Source organism: Camelus ferus, chromosome 21 (genome assembly GCF_009834535.1).
Source record: "Camelus ferus isolate YT-003-E chromosome 21, BCGSAC_Cfer_1.0, whole genome shotgun sequence".
Lineage (NCBI taxonomy): Eukaryota > Metazoa > Chordata > Mammalia > Artiodactyla > Camelidae > Camelus > Camelus ferus.
Window position 1 is genome coordinate 11377994 of NC_045716.1, and position 20971 is coordinate 11398964.

Genomic DNA, 20971 nt, shown 5'->3' on the forward strand with positions numbered 1-20971 from the left:
CCTAACATTTAAAAATTAAAATGCTATTGAAAAGGATCGGAGGAGACAGATTAATCCAGTTTTTAAACACAGGCTAAATACATTGAAGATACAGATTATCTGCCTCCAAAATAGTAGTTGGGGATTTGTACCAGTCTGGTAGTTAATTCAGTTTCTTAGTTACAGGCACTAGCCATCTAGTTCTATCTAAAATAAATGAACCACCTTGTATGCTCCATGTTAAGTTTCATACATAAACTTTTTTTTTAGCTCACACCGGGTGAATTTCAAGAATAATCAATAATCATAATAGACATGGAGATTACGTATTTTAAAAGGTTTTGCATTAACCCTGAATGAGAACCAAAGTGTGAGCGAGATTATGGTAAAAGATAACATCTGAGTAAAATTATAATTTCCAAGTTGTAAGCTTCTAAATCTGCTCTTTGTTGTTTCCATTGGCTCCCCCTCATAGAGACTGATTTCTTCAAATGATGCATATTTGATCTTCTTCAAAGTTCTTTGTTCTGAGAGAGTCCTCTCTACCTTAGATTGAGAGACTGTATCTACAGATTGGTTTTGCTGGTCCCTAGAAATTTCATTTACTTTAAACCAGATATAAGGTGATTTTTTCCAACTTGTAATATACATTTGGATCTCACCCCCAATATATGTTTTAGGCCTCAGGTATCTGTAGGGGCCCTTTAGAAGAATGAATGAACGAATAAATAAATAATAGATTTGTGTAAATGTGTGTATGTGTATAAAACTCACAGATAGCAGGCTTTCTTGCTGCCTTTCCAGAGCTGTAGGCTGAGTTTTTTTATAATCCTCTGTTATGTGGACCATGTTTTCCACCCTCTGAACTTCATTTTGGCGATCCTATCTTCAAATGTGTATAGGAATCCTAACCCCCAGCACTTATTTAAGGTAGAGTCCTTCTTGGATTTGCTCTCTGCGTCTCTTTTTGCTTTCTTTTAAGTTATGTGATGTATTTTTTTCTTTTAGATAAAAACATGCTATGTGTTGTTCAGCATTTTTATGTGTTTGTGGCAAAAGGGGACCATCTGTGACAGCTTAGACTATTAGATTGCCTCCAGTTGATTCTCCACCAGAGCAGCCAGAGGAATCTTTTCAAAAAGACAAATCTAGTATCTGTAGCCTGATTAAAACTGTAAAACAGCTTCCTGTTGTACTGAATAAAATCCCAGTTCTTATACGAGTGTGCGCCATCTTATACCTCTTATGTGACAATTAAGCGGTCTTTCCCTTTACTTCACATTTCCTACACTCCAGCCAGATTGGCTTTCTTTAGGGTTTTAGAACATGCCAGTCTCTCCCCCGTTCCCCACTGCCCTAGCCAAGGCTCTCCAAATGCTGTTCCATTTGGCTATAATGATCTTTCTCGAATCTGGCTGGCTCTTTCTGCTTCAGGTTTTGACCTGAATGTCTACTAAGACTTTCAGTGACCGCCCTACCCTATCCAAATAGCATCCGTGTTTTTCCCCCATTTCTGTGTTCTTTATTACTTTCATGGCACTAATTATAAGTCCTAAATTATTTACATTTGTTTATTTCGTATTTCCCTCTGTTAGGTAATAGGTCCACAGGATCAGAGGATTCTTAATTTACTGAGTGTAAAACAGTGTTTGATGCCTACTGAGCACTTGTATAAATATTAAAAGAAGAAAGCTTTCAAAGTTAAATATTGAGTTGAAACATTTCCGCATTTTATATACTCTGAGATTCCTTTCTTGTATGAATTTCTATGAACTCCATTTGTTGACTTTTTGCTAGTTGCAGCCATGGACTCTTGGGTTAGTAAATTTTAAAATGTTAACAATAGGTTGACAGGAATCAAGACACCATTTTATATTTTATAAGACCTTAAAATAGCATCTCAGCAATATGCCATAATTTTCAATATATAGGTCTTGCACATCTTGTCAGATTTATCCCTAAGTAGTTAATAACATGGTGCTATTATAAATAGCATTTTTTACTCAATTTTCAATTTTTTGTGTCCAGTATATAGAAATAAAATTGATATATCTTTGTTGATCAACCATGATAGATACACTTAATAGTTACAGCAGCATTTTAAATGTCGATTCCATTGGATGTTCTGCATGGATGGTCATGTTGTCTGCGAAAGATAGTTTTACTTCTTTCTTTCTAATCTGCATACATTTTATTTCTTTTCATGCCTTATCGCACTGGCTAGACCCACCAGTATCATGCTGAATAGAAGAATGAGATTGGGTACCCTGTCTTGTTTCTGATCTTAAAGGAAAAGCATAAAGTCTTTCACCATTAAAAATCTTAGTGAGACAGGAGGGAAGAGGGCAGGCCACAGCCACTCAAGGAATGATAGCAACCAAAGTGGTGGAAGAGTCACCCCCTAGTTGGCCTTGACGATTAGGAGGTTTAACTTCTACTGGAACTTGAGCTTCATTATGTGCTTGCTCATTGTAACAGCGTGATCAAATAACATGCCCGCAGGCACCATGACAACCCCAAGGCTAACTGCAAAAGACCAAAGAATGGGCGGTGGCCCAATTCCTGGTAATCCCAGCCCCTTCCCCAGGGCAGTTGGATTGATCCCACCTGTAGGTGTGTGAAGCTACTGAGACCATAACAAGTGACAACACCACGCCTAGTGGCCCTTTGCCCTCTCTCTCCGCTTTGGAGATGGCACTTCTGTCTATGGAGTGTGTACCTACTTTTACTTTAACCTGAGCACCCAATTCCCACACCTCTTTCCTTGCTTTTCTCTTGCCTTATACTCTATGCAGTGTGTATCTCTCTAAATAAATCTACCTTAACTCAACGGTGGCTCGCACTTGAATTCTTTCCTGCGCGAAGCCAAGGACCCACACTTGGCAGGGCACATCCCAGGGGCTCAACCGAAGCCTGGGACTCAGCCCTCCTCATGCCCCACATCCATTTTCCTGCATTATTAGCTTTAGGTTTTTTGTTTTTTGGTTTTTTTGTAGATGCCATTTATCAGGTTGGTGAAGTTCCTTTCCAGTCATCGTTTTCTGAGAGCTTTTATTGGAAGTGGATAACAGATTTTCTTGCATGCTTTTTCTGGGTCTATTTATGTCATAATATGACTTTTTTTTTTTTTTTAGATTGTTGATATGGTGAATTGTATTGATCAGTTGGCCAGTGTTACATTAGTCTTGCATCCTGGGATAAACTCTACTTACACATGATCTATTATGCTTTTCATATATTGTTGGATTTGATTGGCTAGTACTGTGTTAAAATTTTTACGTATGTTCCTGAGAGATACTGGCCTATAGTTTTGTTTTGTGTAATGATTCATTTGGGGATCAGGGTGATACTGGTTTCACCAAATGAGAGATATTTTCGTCTCTTCAGTTTACTAGAAGACTTGTGTAGCATTGGTATTCATTCTTCCTTATATACTTGGCAGAATTTACCAGTAAAGCCTTCTGGAGTTTCACTGTAGGAAACTTTTTAACCACAAATTTAATTTCTTTGATAGATATAGTGCTATTTAGGCTATTTCTTCTTGATTGATTTTGCTAGTTTTTCTTCCAAGATATTTGTTTCATCTGAGTTGTTGAATATATTGGCATAAAGTGGTTCATAATATTCTTACTGTTCAGTAAAGGGTTAACTCAGAGGGTTTGTGATGCTCAAACCCTGCACCTTCCAAAGAAAGAACTGGCCCTCAGCTGGCCTCTGGGGGAATAAAACCTCTAAGCTCTTGGAATATCCTTCATGATAAGATTGTCTTTATATACCTAGGGCCTTTTTTGCTTATCAGATAGTTTATGCTAACAATGTGATTTATTTTTGTTTACCTGGATTTCCGGGCCACGCTTTATCAGTTTGAACTCTGGAGGGGCTGGAGACTGGATAGATAAAGTTGGTGATGTTGGTGTTCTATGCCTCTAGGTCTGATTTCCAATAAGAACCCTAGATAACAAGGTTTAGATGAGCTTCCCTGGTTGGCAATACATCATATGTGTTGTCATGCATTATTGCTGGAAGAATTAAGAGCTGTCCATACAATTACGCTGATACCTGATTCTTTCTGCACTTCTTTCTACGTGTACTCTGCCTTTGCTGATTTTAATATGTATTCACTGTAGTAAACTGTGGTTGTGACTGTAGGAGCTTTTCTGAGTTCTTTGAGTCTTTCTAATGCTAATCGTCAAAACGGAGGGTAATGTGGGGGCCTGCAACAATTATTATCCTTTTAATATCTGTAGATTTTGTAGGGATATCCTTCTCTAATTAATGATATTGGTAATTTGTATCTTTTCTCTTTCATTCTGATCATTCTCCTTGGAGATTTATCATTCTATTTTTCTCAAACAATGAGCTTTTGGTTTTATTGAATTTCTCTGTTGTTTATTAGTTTTCTACTTGGTTGATTTCCGTTCTAATCTTTATAATTTATCATTTATTTCTTCTGCTTACTTTGGGTTTCTTTTGCTGTTCTTTTCCTAATTTCTTAAGGTAGGAATTGAGGTAATTGATTTAAAACTTTTGCTTTTCTAAATAAGTGTTTGGTGCTGTAAATTGTCCCTTAAGAACTGCTTTAGCAGAACCCCACAAATTCTGATATGTTGTGTTTTTTTTTAAATTCAGTTCCTCCATTTACAAAGAACTGTGTGGCAAACATTTCATTTAATTCTGATATAGCTCATATGAACAGAATGTGAATAACTAGAGTCCTTGACCCCATGCTATTTGCATTTTCAAGAATACGCTTATTCACCCAGAAGGATCTTTGCTACATGAAATAGCATGTATTCTGACAATGAGAAATGTTTGTGAAGTGTAGCAGAAGCTTATTTTAGTTATTAACTCTCCCAGTTTCACCCTACTGTGGAATTTTCTGATTCAGTTTCCCTTAGTTGGGCTTGAGTTTTGCCAGCTGCTCTTACTCCACTCCTTGGACTGTTACAGATGGCCTAAAACATTCCCCCTTTTCTCCCCTTTGTATCCATGGCACCAGCAACTAGGAAAGATGGTGGTTGTCTGTATGCAAGAGGCTTGTATGCTATAAGGGATTTAACGGCTTGCATTTTCCTTTGGGAAGCATTAGAGCTCTTTCCATCTGCTTTCGGATTCTAATGTATTACTTTATATATTAGAACTTTTGTCCGTCTCCAAGTGTATAACCATTAAGCAGCTAGGAGAGGTATGTTGGAAAATATTTTTGTTTATGGCTACATTACAAATAACTAGAACAGTGCTTGATATGGTGGCTTAAGATTGTTGAATGAATGGATGGGTGGGTGAATCAGAGTATGCTGGTGGCCAATTGGAGGATCCAAAGGGACTGGAAACAAAAAAAATATGCTACAGCATATTCTCTATGAAGTGAATACTTATCACAGAGGCAATTGCATCTTGACTGCATGATGTTCTGGCTTTGGGATGTCTTTTCTATTTACATTTGAAAGCAGTAATGCTTTGATTTCAGAATTCCTCATACTTAGAATAAGAAATCATACTGACAAAGAAGATGCTGGAGACCTGAGTTTCTCTTTCCTTTTCCATATGCTACCTTCACTGCAGTATTTTAAATATGTTTCTCAATGGAGAGGCAAGTCCCTTTAATTATAATAGCATTTCAGGTATTTTTAAGAAATGAAAATGCATTAAAAGCATTAACTAGAACTTTTGGACAAAATTGTTCTCTTGTTTAGCTCTCAGTTTAACTACCATGTTATTCTGCCAACTTTCTCAAGAAATAATTGACTGAATGAATTAATTTCATTGGATATTTATGAATACTAGACTTGTAAAGTGGTGTCTGTCAAGTCGCCTTTGGCTTGGAAATGACCAGAGGCTGACCTGGCAGCGCACAGCTGTTATTTTGGGCTTAGCATATTTCCATAGTTCCAACCAACTCATGAAGATGATGCGAAGGAAATGGAGGGAGGTAGAATGTTTGGCCTTTATGCTCAGTCCTAGTTTTGGAATTTTGGCTGTAAGTTTACTTGAAAAATGGGAGAGCAAAACACTGATTTGGTGTAAGACGCAGTGTGGTTGATGTGATTTTTGGGTGTGTGTGTGGTTGTTAGAATCTCTTGTTAAATTACGAATGATCTGGAAGAAATTTGCAAAGCTTTGAGTACTAATAGTCAAAGTTTAAACATTGGCTTATCAGTCATGGTGAAGATTAATTACCAAAGTCAGTCTGTTAATGTTACTGATTTAATATTCTGTAATAAAGTGTGTTTATTTTGGTTTAAATAATAAGATTTGATTTTGAAGGTATAATGTCAAACTAGAGAGCAGACAAGAGGAAGATTAGACTGGAAATTGTTTTATCTGAGACAGCCTACAGGAAATTCCAAAAGACAAGATTAATATAAATGGAACTTTTAAAGAATTGAAATGGAGTGCCAAATTGCATAGATTCAAGTTTAAAGATGTCAGTCCCTACTCATGGAAAAAAAAGTGATGCAGGAACTTCAGATGGTCCTCAGAAGGAATTCCAACTGTGGTAATGTTTACAGTGTGAGATTTCAAAGTGGCTATCCATCGTCTTAAAAATATTGAGAGATGGGTAGAGTGGGAGACTACTGGGTAAGGTACTTATTTAAAAAACCCAACAGGATAATAGATGTGATAAATGTCTTAAGAGGAATTCTAAGAACTGAGGTAGTTGAAGCTAGTGTAATTATGAAGCATATGGAAATAATGAATCTACCTTTTGTTCTTATTTGGATCTACATTTTAGCTACACAGGAGGATGAATAGTGTCTCCCAAAGGTGACCCAAGGGTAATCTAAAGTGAATCTTAGTCTGTTGTATCATGAATAGTTTAAGTTCAACTATCTCCATCACAGCTTATAAACTTGGGTGTAAAAACCTATTGAGCCATTTTCATCTTATACTGGTAACAGCAGGTTTTGCAGGACATGGAAGTTAAACAGTTTTTAAATTTTTAAAAAATTTTTTGTCAGTAGAGGTACTGGTGATTGAACCCAGGACCTCATGCATGCTAAGCATGTGCTTTACCACTGAGCTATACCTTCCCTGCTGTGTGGGGCCTCCTTAAGAAAAAAGAATATAGCATTGTACATGCACTCTTAACTCACAGGGACTTAGAAGCCTCAAGCAAGTGGAACCTTCAGACTTGAGCTTTGTAGCCTTAGGCCTGTCTGCTTCTCATAAATTTCATTCCATTTCTATAGGGTAAAAAGATTCATGTTACTGAAGAGTAATGGAAGATCAGCGTGGTGGAAAAGGAATGGATTGGGATGCAAGACTTGTATTCTAGCCTAGGCTGATTCATACATTTCGTTGTTCGTTTACTGAGTGCAGCATTGTCAATGGCAGGGTGGAAGTGGCCATGAATACAGAGAATCTGTACTTAAGGAATAAAGCATTCCATGCGGAATTTGAGTTTGGGGAATAGTGCACATACCATCCCCGTGAGTGAGACACAGTAGACTGTGTCTCATATGAATGGCTCTGAGAGGTGTTACTGTTAACAAACAAACAAACATATCACACACATGCACAAGGTTTAACTTCATTTATCCCACTTTTTAGCTCTCTTCTTTTTAGTATGCGTAACACATAGTAGCATCACCTGGAAGACATTTTGGGAAATGCAGCTCCCAGGAATGATCACTTTCAGCCGCCTTAACTGTTACAAGTGCTCCTAGGTTTTTCTCTTTGGCCATGTGGAAACTGTCATTCTTCAAGGAATCAACATTCCCGGCAGTGTATTTTAGGCAAACTTGCACGCTGGGACTCAGTCAGCAGCTCTTATTAAATGGTACCACCCATCAAGCAGAGATTGGCGATGGGCTGTGAGTAGGTGCTTGACGAGGATGGAGGGACAGGCCCTTCATAGCCCAGGCTTGTGTTTCATGATTCCCAAGACTTTTCCTTTAAGTATCTTTTCAGCTGTCTTCAGTGAGCTCTCTGCTTTGGTAGTGTTTCCTTCTGTGCTTGTCTGTAGAGGTCACTACACGTGAGTGGCAATACCACCCAAGCAGCCTGTGCAGTGGTTGGAGGGCCAGCCACGAGGGAGAGTCTGCCCCCTCTTCAGAGCATGCTGAGGGTGGAGACCTGAAAGGAGGTCTCTTTGCCAAGCATGGTTTGGGATTCAAGCTTAATGCCAGAGCCACCACACCTTATTTAGGGCAATTACCACTTAACCAAACATTTCTGAGTTCCTTATAAATTGGTCCCCTCAGTCACTTAATCATTTTAGTGGCTCCTCTCTGAACTTGGTCCAAGTTTTCGATGATTTTGGTTACAAGGTGCTCTGTAGGAAATGTGGCACCTAGGTGTAGTAACCTTGCCAGGGCATTTGGTGTGGTAGGGGTGAGCAAGAGAAAGATGACAGCCACGCAATATCCCTTAGGCTCCCATAAATGTGTGGCAGCTTTCCAACAAACGGAGTTGAGCTCACAGTAAATGCTCAGGGGAGCAGACTGAAAATTGCCCTTGCCTCGATTCGAGTGGAAGAAAAGCCTGTGGCCTGTTAGCTAGTGGGGTGCATGTGAAGTTGAAGAAATCCTTCACCTGAAATAAAGTTCTAGCCATACTTTCAATAAGAAATCATTCTAAAGCAGAGGCTGAGAAGTTCTTAACAGGGCTCTTTTGAGGAAGGGCAGTGGCCGAACCAAAAAGTTGTCACTATTCTATCTTTTTTCAGTATTTATACTTTATTTGTATAAGTAAGATCATTAAAATATTGTTTGTTATTTTTGCTTTCTCATTTTTTGATGTATCTGAAAGGAAATCTGATGAAATCTACAAATCACTTGAAGCTGAGTGATTTCCTCAGGGTCAGGCAAATGAGCACATGGAAGAGACAGAACGATATCCCAAATGTGTGTGGCCTCCAGCCTTGTACTTTCCACTTAACTCCAAACAAAAACACTCCGACTCCCATATCCTATTTCCAACACTGGTTTGGGAATAAAGACTTATTGGCAAGCCTTTTGGCCTTTTAATTTAGTTACTGTATCTTTTATGTCCATCTTTCTTTCTTTTTTTTTCAATCCTAGTCATTAGTTCATTTTTGTTTTTAGATAACTCTCTTTTATACCAAAAATGAAATTCCAAAGACATCAGCGTCTGTAAGTTATGTTGAAGTTCATGGGGGTTCTGGGAGCTCCTAACAAGGATTGTTAAGTTTTGAGTACAAAAATCAGTAATAAATTCCTGAAAAGTATAGGGTACTCATTTCTTGATAATTGGGACATTTAAACAAGTATTTAACAATCTGATTCTAGGGCTAATTAAACATACATATAATGGACCACCCTAAGAAATACATTAATAAGTTATTCATGCATGAAACTACATATCTCTGTAGCAACTAATGTTTGAACCGTATTTAAAATGCAAAAGTATTGCTATAAAACAAAACTAGGCAAGGAGAACTCTACCAGAGGAGTATAATATTTAATGACAAATGTGCATATTATTGTAGCATTTAAAAATACTTCTCATAACCATGAGAGCATCAGATTTCAACTGAAACATTATTTCCCCCAACCCTGGAAGAGTGCTTGCTATTAAGACTCTCAGTTCACCATTGCTGACATGAGGTCACATGCTATCAATATTGGAATTAGCTTTTGGTCCAAGCTCCTTAACACTACTGCAGATTTCTCCCTGATCATTACAGGATGATTGTTTCATTATGAAACCTATAATCAAGTGAGCATTTGGAGAGCTTGGGCCACTAATATTGCACCCAGAATTATTCTCCCCTTCTCTGGTCTAATAACCCTTTGTATCAGCTCTATCCATCTCTGGAGGCTGGGTTCTAGAGATCTTTGAACACAGCTGGACTCTCAGGTAGTTTGGTCTTTGGGGACTGATATACCTAAAATAACTTTGAATAGTTAAATCTGACCACGTGTGAAATGGCAGTTGCCTTTTAATTTTAATGGAATATTTTAGAGCATTTTTATGGAAAAGCTCTTAAAGTGCTTTCTTTCGCTGCCTTAATGAAAGGGGAAAATGTGTTGCTGTTGCTGTTATTTTTTATAATAAATTCAAAGCAGTTCCTGCAAATCTTAACAAGTAGAATCAAATATTTAATGCTTTTGGCAAAACACTTTTATAAAATTTCCAGAACAAAATAAAACATTCTGCATTTAAACTTCTTTGAGTGAAACAGACTGAATTTCTAAGAGGACTTACATTATGTATCAGTATTTCCAAATTAATTTAGTATGTGGAATCATCAAACCGCATTACCACAGTCATTACTGTTTCATCTAAAAAGATTTACACTCAAAATTTTAAACCAGAAGAGAAAGCTAGATTCACAAATAGGAATATTACAGATAGAAAGACTTTTTTTTGCACTGTATTTCTTTTGCATATTCAAATCAGGATGTCTTCTGACACCTGCTTTTGAAATAAGCTGCACTGTAAAAGATAATGTGGACACTTTAACTCTGGGATTTCACAAAGGCTGATTCTTTTGAACTAGAGGCTGTGATTCGCTAGTAATGTTTAACAAAAGGCTCTTCAGAAAGAAACAGAAAAAGCCAACAACCACCTTGGCTTGTTGATTCCCACGGTGTAAATAGGAAACAGAGTTAAGAAGGAACGCATACTATCACCTCTTACCAGTGGACTCTAGCCTGCTCCAGCAGACCACTGAAGCAGGCTTCTTTTGTATTTGCTAAATACGCAATTTATTGCGTCAGTTACAAAGGCCTCAGTCTATTGGGAAAAATCGATTTAACTGGGTGAGATGGGCTCATGCTGTTACTTTGGGCATATACCACTTGGGAAAGTTGTGACAGAGTTTAGTCACCTTATGAGATGGAGCATTTTGAGCAAATGTCTAGTTGTCAGCTTCAGTAGCTATTGAATAAATGGCTTGACTAAATGAATGGAAATAGAAAAATCTGAAGTGGTCACTTCTTATTTATGCTACTCCTTATTACTTTGTTCTGCTTTGAATGAACTTTGAGCTGGATCCCTCAAAACAGCCATCATTTGTATGATAGAATGCTGAACTGTTTCTGGGAAAGACGTCTTGCAGGAAAATATTTTATTAAAATAATTGTAGTTAACATTTATCTTGGCATTGTCTGTTCTAAGAGTTTTTCATGATTATCTTCTTGAAGCCCCGCAACAGCTGTATTATTACTCCCATTTTGCAGATGAGGAAACTGAGGAACAAAGGGCTTCAGTATCTTGTCCAAGTTGCCACACTCGGTAATTAGGATTAACCCAGGCAGGCTGACTCAAGAATTTGTGCTCTGAATGCATTCTTTTGCTTGAAGTATTGCTTTTGTTTGTTTTTGTTTTTATTTTTGTTTTAAGATTACTGTAGTTACCCAGTCCCTTTGAATATTAAAAACGTTAAAAACTTTCTTTGGTGGGGGGTAATTGAATTTACATAAGATTCAGTGGTATGTAGGTAAGAGATACAGTGGAACTGTCATTGATATTCAGAAGGATAGACAGTTTATAAGTCATTTTAAGGTTAAGACATTTCTGGGCCAGATAATCTGGATTACATTAATAAAATGGAGATTAGATAGTAATGTGGCTAAACTATATACTCTTGCTTCTAGTTCATGGAAATTATATATCAAGAAATGATAAATTTGGACTCTTTGTATCACTGCCGAGGCCAGAAAGGGTTGAAGGTGATACATTTGTGTACACACACACAAGTATACATTGAACGTGTACATATATACACACATTTGCCAATGTGTTTTACTTTAAAGGAAATTAGGACAACCAAGTTAAGGGAAAATAAAGCTAGAAAAAAATAAAATGGCACCAGGAATAAGGGTAGTTTACAACAACCATGTTTCAAGATCTCATATACTTTCTAGAGCTACATCACAATTTTGGCTTTGAACCTTTTTAGGACCAGTGCAGAGGGGAGAAATAATATGCGGTGTCCACGTTATGCTAATTAAAAAATAAATACTTTAACTTATACATTGATAATAATGTACTGATGCAAACTTTTCTATCAACATCAAGAATTTATCAGAATCTGAATCTCCTCTTATCTCCCAGAGCAGAAAAATCCTTTAGCATTCTTTCCCTTTAATAATGCACCACACCATCGATTTACATTTGATGATTTTTTTGGAATCCTTTTGGTTGATTTTGGGTATTTTTGCATCCCCTTCGATCATTGTGTTTCTGATTGCCAATGAATAATCTTTTGGCAATTGAATTAACGTTAAAATCAATCATCAGTTGCTATTTGAACTTAACCTCAGGCTTTAACTTTCAATTGCTCACAGTGTTTTCTTATGTTAGCCTCATTGTTAAATTCTGTTTTTAGTTATAGTACATTATTTTGTATTTTTTCAGAAAAATTATTGGTGTTCTACTGTTAGGCTTTTCATATTATCATTTTCCCTGGTTTTTAAATGATAGGTTAGTTTTGTATGTAAATTCCAGTTATCGCTTATTAAAGTATTGTTCAATTAACTTCTGGCATACTCTGCTGCAGATAAGAGATCTGATGCTGTTTTAATTCTCCTTTCTTTTTAGTTGTACTCTGTCTCTTTCATAGTTTATGACTTATTGTTGGAGTTCATATATCTTAATAAAATGTGTCTAATAAAATGTAGATGCTATTCTTTCACTGCTATCAATGGGTTCTTTCACCATGAAGAGACTTTATGGAAAATTTTGTTCTTGCTGTTCTTCATTGTTTTTTATTATTTATTTGAGTTTTCCCTTCCATTTTTTAATTTTCTCTTTCTTGAATTCCTACTAAATGGATGGCAGAACTTTTAGATATATTCTACGCATTTCAACTTTTCTCTCATCTTTTTAATTTCTTTGTCCTTTTCCCTGAATTCTGATGGAATCTTTCAGTTTACCCTTCCAGCTCACTGATTTAATCTTGTCTCATTCATTCTGCAATTCAGCTCATGTTTCATTAATCATGATAATCTATGAAAACTCTGCTTCTTTTTCATAGCATCCTATTTTGGTTTTCATTGATACCTTTCATCTTTTGGAATTTATTTGTTTATGCTTTCTCTGATTTTTAGGAGGTGAAACAGGTGAACAATTATGCTTAGCTTGCCTTCTTACGCCAGGAGTCTTATCTCCTTTATATTGGTGTAAATAATGATTTAGAGGGTATAGCAGTCCTTAAACTTGCAGAGCCCCTTGAAAGAACAGCCAGAATTTTTGCAGGCTCCTAGAGTCTGCTGATTTAGCCTGGGAAACACTGATGTATCTAAAATCTTCATTGAATTTCTTCTACTTCTTATCTTCTGCTTCTTTTTAAAACAAAGGCATTTGCAAATAGGGCACTGATCACCTGACAGTTCTTTGCTTTGACCTAGCACCCTCTCCAGAATTTTAGTGATCTGTGTAATTATCATCACATTCTTTGTTAAGATGCCTATTCTGTATCAGACATTGATTACTGTGCTTTGTTTGGTTGCTGATTGAAAAGTTTTGCTCCTTAAAATTATTTAAATTTCAGCTTAGAATTAACATAATGGAAATTCTTCTTAGTTTTAGTACTTTTTAAATAATAGAGAAGAATTTTGAGAGAAAGAAGATAGAGAATTGGAAAAAAAAAAAACTGTTCTGCCTCCCCCCAGTTTTAAGCATAAAATTCAAAATCTAAAAATCTTAGTTCCATCTCAGGTTATAGGTAAACAAAAGGATATCAAAAGTTGGCTCCCCAAATATCACCAACACAGTCTGTGAGTGAGATAGAGCTGAATTTATTGCTTAAGGTAACAAGTAATCTCCACAGAGTTCAGCAGTGTCTGGGAGCGGGGAGGGGGGAAGGTAAGGTCAGAATTTATTGAGGGTTGGAAGTTTCGTTTAAATCTACTCAGTTAATATGGGGACTAGGTCAGGATTGGGTAAAAAGTCTACGATTGGTAGAAAGTGCAAGGGAAAGATGTTGAGGCAAGGGATTCTGAAGAATCTAAGCCTTTGTCTGTTGATGCTTTCTTTCTGTTGAAGAGTTGATGCGTCTTTGGGGAAATTCCTGTAGTGAACAATCAAACCATTTGCTTGGGTAGGACAGTCCTGGAAGAGCTAAACAAACAAACAAGCAAACAAGTAATTTTTCATGCTAAGAAGATGGTGGAATAGCAAAATCATTTGAATCTAGGCAGTAAGATGTGAGTTCTTTACTCAGTGCCCAGGCTGAGTGGAGGGAGGTGGTTTTTCTTCTCAAGATTCTCCAGAGTTATCTAGGTTGCATAGACTTCCATTTGCTCCGCAGTCAGATCTCACTGAGATCCTCCAAGTTCTCCACTACTACTACTCACCAGAAAGTGGTAGAATAAAATCTGGCCTGAAGCAGGAATATTGCTGATGTAACTGGCACATCCGGAAGTCTTTGGAGCATGGTGTGATTATCTGAAGCTGGAATCGCGAGACCCAAGACTTGAGAGCCAGGTCCTCTACTCCCCAGCGTGGGAAGGGACACAGCATGTGGGCTACTTCCCTCAAGCCTTGCAACTTCATGAGCATCAAAGGAGCCTCAGCCCTGGAGAACAAGGGCCTAGAGGTGACGACATTGAAGCAATTTTCTTCCAGAGGGACTGGTGAGGTTGTCAGGACAGGGTTGGAAACAAAGAATCTTTAAAGGTGACTTTCAGTTGTCTTTTGGAGCTGGGCTTTTTAGAGGCTTCCAGCTGGGTCCTAAAACAGCTGTCACACTGTCACAATGCAAGGAGGATGAATAAATCTCTCCTGTGATGAATATGTGCCATCCACTCTTCTCCTGCCAATATATGGCACTCTCTTGTCTCCATAGGAAAGATCCAAATCTCAATTTTATTAACATTTTCACCAAGGCTTCCGTTAATATATCACTACCTATATTTAAGGTGCTTCAAAATGAACATGTTACCTAAAGTCCCAGAGCACATATCACGTTGTTCTGTGCGTATGTATTGAACTAGAAGGAAAAATTTTAATTAAAAAAAAAGAAAGAAAGAAAGAGGAGAAAGAGGATGAGTGAAAAACAAAGTAAACATTTCAAAATCTTATTTTGGTGATGCTCTAAGGATCTCTCTCACTCTGAAAGTTCAGAGCAAGACAGGGCCCTTTCTTTTTTGTAGCTTGGAGCAACTTTCCTGTCAACCACCCATCTAACCTCTGTCACAAGAAAGCTATGCGCTGGCAAACTGGCCTCAACAATTCAAGGTTGGAGAACCCTAGCCAACGCCCGAGGGTGGGACAGAACCCAGGCGCCAAGCAGGATCCTCGGGCTGCTAATTTGCTGGACACACAGAGCCCTGTTCTGCAACCTCCCCCTAGGTTGTGGGTGAGTGGAACCCATTAACATTTAAAAATATTTGCAGAAATCAGAGGGGGGAAAAGGTATTTCTGGAGGGCCAGTACTCAGTGCACTTTCATGCGTGCCAAAGTTTGCTGGCATGGCTCAGGCTTTGATAGAGAACATCTGGGCGGCGGGTGCTGCAGCATATAGATGGGGCGGAGGGCAGGGAACAAAGGGGGCTTGTGAGAGAGTGCTGGGGGGGGGAATGCTCTCTGGGAAGGAGGCCTTACTTAATGCCTATCCCGTGCTCAGCAGGGGGAGAGGACTGAGTACAGGAGTGGACGGTTTTGCCTTCATGTTTCCCCAGTAACGCATGCTGAAGACAGAGGCAGCACAGCACTGGCCAGTGGGGCTGCAAAGACATTTGTCTCCACCACTAGACAGACACGTGCCTACGTTCAAAGATGCAGCCAACAGCAAGTCACCACCGGTGGCATTCGCTCCTTTTCTTGGAGCCACTTGGCTGGGGGGCCAGGGAACAAGAGATGGATTGGAGATGAGGGAGGGTTGGTAGAACACTTCCAGTCGAGACAGATTTGTCATTGTTTCCCCCATTGCCAGTCCCATCCATATGGAAATAAGGTAGAAATGAGCTGCATATCATGAATGGGTATATTTCAAACACAAAAGTGCTTTTATTAAGTGAAGGTTAAGGTCAGACTGTGGAAAATCTGTCACTTATGAGAAGAATTTTGTATTGAATTCTGATTTATGCATGCTGCACCTTACCCAGCATGCATATATATGTAAGAAAAATCCGTGTTTAGGCATTTATTAAATCACAGAAGGCTTGACTTGCTGATATATGATAGGAACCACTATCGGTCTTTGTAAGAACAAATAAACTACTACCCCCTTTGGCAATCAGATACTGGCCATAGTATAAGCTGGTCTAGGTGTGCCAACAAATGTGATGTATATACTTCATTTACAGAGTCCTCCCTCCCCGCTCTTCCTTGTTCCCCGGGTCATTGCCACCTTCTGACTCAGCTCTGAAAAACCAGTCTGACATTTTTAATATTACTAAGAGCTCTCTTCCCAGTGGATTCATCTCAGAACCCAGACATTAACACTTAGGAGCGCTACGGGTTTTGTGATGGTAGGGGAGTTTCTGGCATCTTCAGACTCCATTCATCTAACACATATTTATCACGTGTCTCCTGGGTAACGGACTCCTGGCCTGTGATACGCATCAAGGTAGTCCCTTCCTTCCAAATCTGGGAGCCCCAAACTCTACACTTAATATTTCAAATAGTGGATTCTGGCTTGCTTGCAAATAGCTGGGCAACCTTTACTTTATTTCATTCCCTTTATTGTTCCTGTGACTCTTATTCTATATTGGCCCTTCCTATTTCAGACTGTTCACAATATTTCAAAATTAATATTGCTAAGATTGTCTGTTCTGCTGTTCAAAAAAATGCTGGTAAAATAAAGCTACTCCATGGCTTTTAATTTTAGTTGATACGGTATCCATGATCAATATCTGCCTCTCTAAATTATCCATTTATCTGTGTATATCCCTCTTTAGCCTAAAATAGGCCAATTAGCTTCATAAGAGATTTGGCTTTGGCAAAAAATTATTTTAAACCTACTGCTAGTCCTAAGTTTGTTTAAAATTTGAATTTACTTCCACTGTTTGTTTTTTTAATATATATTTTTGTTTTTATTTGTTTGTTTTTGTTTTGTGGGGAGGTAATTAGGCTTATTTATTTATTTTTTTGATGGAGGTACTGGGGATTGAACACAGGACCTCATGCATGCTAAGCACGTACCCTACCACTGACCTATACCCTCCCCCACCAATTGTTTGTTAAGAATTATATTTTGCTGCTTGTGTTTTCACATTTCTAATTGCTTTTAAAAATTTTTTAAGACTTTTTTTTTTTTTTTTTTACTTTTCATTGTTTCTAAGACTTCCACCTTTCCTTCTCCTCCCTTTCCAAAGCAATAAACCAGATTCATCTGAATGGCAGATTTATGGCCAGTTACACCAAGAAAAATGGTTTTTCAAGTTAAAATCACTAGAGCTTACTTCAGATCCTATCAGGTACTCTCTGTTTCTAAAGTATAATTATAATAAACTATCAGCTCCCTCATCTCAGAAATAATAGTCATCTGGTGCTATGTGGAAACAGAATCTACCACTCAAACTACAAGACAATGATATTGATCAATGTTTAGATGAAAGCTTTGTTTCCCATTTCCAGAAAATAAAAAGTGTATCAACACCAAATTTTGACTCCATCCTTTCACAACTATGTGTCTGTCAGTAAGAAACTGTACCACAGGTGACCAGCTCCACTTCCTTTTGAGATTAACTTACACTTTTATGCAATTACTGCCTCTTGGACAAAGAACATTTCTTATTTACCTGAGTATCAGTGTTTTGGGTATAGTAGATACTCAAATATTAAGTAAAACTTTCATTCTTGAAATTAAAGCACCATAAGGATTGAGGAAATGGAATACTGGTCTTCATTGTATCAGTGATCTAGAAGTTGATGTCAAAATCCTGAAAATACTCTCAAAATTTATCCAGCCCATATTGACTGAGAGCCAACCAATATGTAGAATGTTTATTTTCTCATCTCCAAATTGTTGGGTTCCTTTTATATTATGTGGATACTCAAATGCCAGAAATGATTTATTAGGTTCCAAAGAAAATCTGGAAATTATTGTTAAGCTCAAGACTGATTCTCTGAATTTACTATCCTGAAGCAGATAATTGAGTCTGGACTAAAGCCTTGGGAGAGTCTTCTTCTATTTTGTTTTCTCCACCAAGCTAACTATAGTGAGACCTATGAAATTACTTCTTCATTTAAGAGTAGTCCTACTGGTATAGGTCCATGTCATAACTTCTTCCTTAATATGTATCCAATCACCAGTGGCATCTTATATTTGATGTCTGTTTCCTTTCTTCATCAACTGGAAAATTGACTCATGTGAACCTGTCTTGGCTTGCAAGCCAATGAAATGACAAAAATATCCAGTGGTCAGTCTTGCAAACTCAATGGCTTATTCAAATTACCTACATGTAGACAATTTCAAAGAAGTCTTCTGAGTTTGGTGTCAAGGATGCACTGCCAATGAAGCATCGCAGGAGCTAAATTCACCTTATGCAATTGTTGCCTAGTCCCAAAGCTATCCATTAGGATAAACCATCTGCTTACAGCAAAAGAATTTGGAGTTGTCCACCTGGGAATGAGGGGAAGATTGACTCAGCTGCTACATATGATCCCAAAGCTCTGTTTTCCATGACTGATTTTATCACCTTATTTCAGCCCATCTCTCGATGAGCTCAATTGTCTTGTCCAGCACTTTGCATAGCAGCCCTGTGCTGCAGCTTCAACCAGTCCCAGTCTTGGCACATATACAATGAGGCTTTATCAATGGCAGTAAACGGTGTCTTTAAGTATCCTCATGCAGGGAGATGCAACATGTTTACTGAACTGCATAGGCATTTCTCCTGCACAACTCTAGAAACAACCTCTGCTGTGATCTGAGATTCTCAGCTCTTTGCTTACCAGCAGTTTGGTCTTGAGCCCACTCTTATTCTCACTGCATTATCAGCCAAGCGCTGAGCAAGACTCAAAGTGTCACAGCTCAACAATCACCCACAGCCTAGCCTTGACGCAATTCAGTTGTCTCTGGAATGTTTATTTCCTTCATAATGTAAACGCTGCAGAGTTTCCATCAATGTCGACTCAAGTGTCAGCTGATAATTTTGACAAAGTAACACGAATAACATAGCTTTTCCTGAAACATTCAGAAATAGAGCAACACATGAGATATCAAGAGGTTGCCATGTCTATAGTCCTTTAGTTCTATGTGAATCGTCTTGAATGGGTCATTATTGCCCAAAGAGGGATGATTTTTTTTTCTTTTGTGTAAAATATTGTTTTAACTAAAAAAATCTAATCTTAATAAGAAACCACACTTAAAAATACGGGGTTGAAAACACACTGAGCAGCAATCTCAACGATGCAAAGAAATAAAAATTGAGGGCGAGCAGACTGTTCATGTAAGCAAAAAGAAAAAATACTTAGCGCCTCTAGAAGATTTGTGTGTATCAGTGCAAGTCTCATTTAAACGAAAGGTCATTTTAAAAAGAGTAACATATAAAATGCATATAAAATTGACATTTATGAAAGTAATGTTTATTTTTCCACTTTCCTTTTTAAACGAGTGTAGGATTAGCAGTGTATAAAGAAACGAATCCTTATTCAGGGATCTTGTTCATCTGACTATTCCTAAGAGAACTGATAACAGCAAAGGTCTGACACAGCCACTGCAATAAAATCTTCGGTGGAACCGCCTGAGCTAGTATTCCAATGTTTATAATCTGATTTTGGGGGGCTCCACTCACCACAGAAGAGATTAAAGGCTTCAGTTCAGCTCCTTGCCGTAGCATGCCTCATGGGGAGAATATGTTGTCTCTAGCGATGTTTAAATAGTCCTCCAGCTGGTGGGGTTCCAAAGGTGTTTCTCAACCTTTTTATAACCTCTGCCCCTCTTTGATAAAGAAAAATCTCATGTTTCTCTGCAAATTATGTTATGCCCCGCCTGCAAAAAGGAAAGACCAAGACGGGCGAGGCGAGGGGGAGGGATGTGTGCTCCGTTTGTTTTCTGTTTTCTGAGTTTCTTCACCAGCCAAGAAGATTATATCAAGCTTTTTTTCCCCCCTGTAACTTTAAAAAAAAATCTTTTATTGTTTACTTGTTTTTAGATATTAAAAGTATAATATTGGACATGTTTTATTCAAACTTCCACTCTGGATGTGGAAATGACGGCTGCTTGCTCTGACAAATGAAAATAACTTTGTTTCTCAACTGTTAAAAATAAACTGAATTTTTGGAGTACAGCGTATATTTTTAGCCTCTTTAGGGATAAAAATATGGATTTGACTTATGTATATCTCAAAATTACAATGTAGTTTTTAAACTATGGAACAAATAGTTGTGGGTCAAGATGGGCAACAACTGACTTCGGAGGACAATGAAAACACTATTGTGTCATTTTCCACTTATGCAGCCAAATTAAAGAATTCTTAGGGGCGGAGTGTCTTGAAACTATTAATGATCACCAGCAAGTAAGACTCTGAAGACCACTGGGCATCCAGCCCGTTTCATCTTCTTTAGTTGGTAAACTTTTCTACTGTCTGATGATACATCTGGATATCCTGTACCCTCTGTAGTTCTTCAGATTATTTCTATTATTAATGACATCCTTTCATTCTAGTCCTGAATTTGTTTTAAATGGTTACTGATAATCAACCATTTCACTTCGACAATCAGAAGATTTAAATGGGGCTTTTGAGTTTGTCAGGCCCTCTTACTTCGGTGATAGGACGCTACGTCTGTTTAGTCCACATAAACTCTTGGTTGCATCTCTGATCCCCTGGAGTAGCCTTTTTTTTTTTTTTTTTTTTAATCTTTTGTTGTGTGCCAGGCATTGTGTTAAGCATTCACACTCAGGTGCCTACCTAATCCCATAGCAGCCCAGAGAGGCGGTCATAGTGTTACCTCTGCTTTCCGGAGGAAGAGACTCAGGTACAAAAAGATTAGCAGGTTTTGCAAGGTCAGTCAGCTAGTGAGTGGTGGAATTCAAACCCAGATCTCTGTGATTCCAAAGCTTGTGGTCTGCAGTGGGACCCCCATATGGCTTTCAGAAGTAATACTTGGCCCTTCTTACAGGATTCTGTGG

General features: G+C 38.0%; 1 long non-coding RNA gene across 1 annotated transcript; it reads right to left on the reverse strand.

The window, feature by feature from the left end:
* Positions 1-13675: 13675 nt before the first annotated feature.
* On the reverse strand, positions 13676-19942 carry LOC116658655. The gene is made up of 2 exons (XR_004313885.1): positions 19635-19942; positions 13676-14884 (listed from the first exon to the last, which is right to left on the reverse strand). It is a non-coding gene; the product is annotated as an uncharacterized LOC116658655 (long non-coding RNA).
* Positions 19943-20971: the final 1029 nt, after the last annotated feature.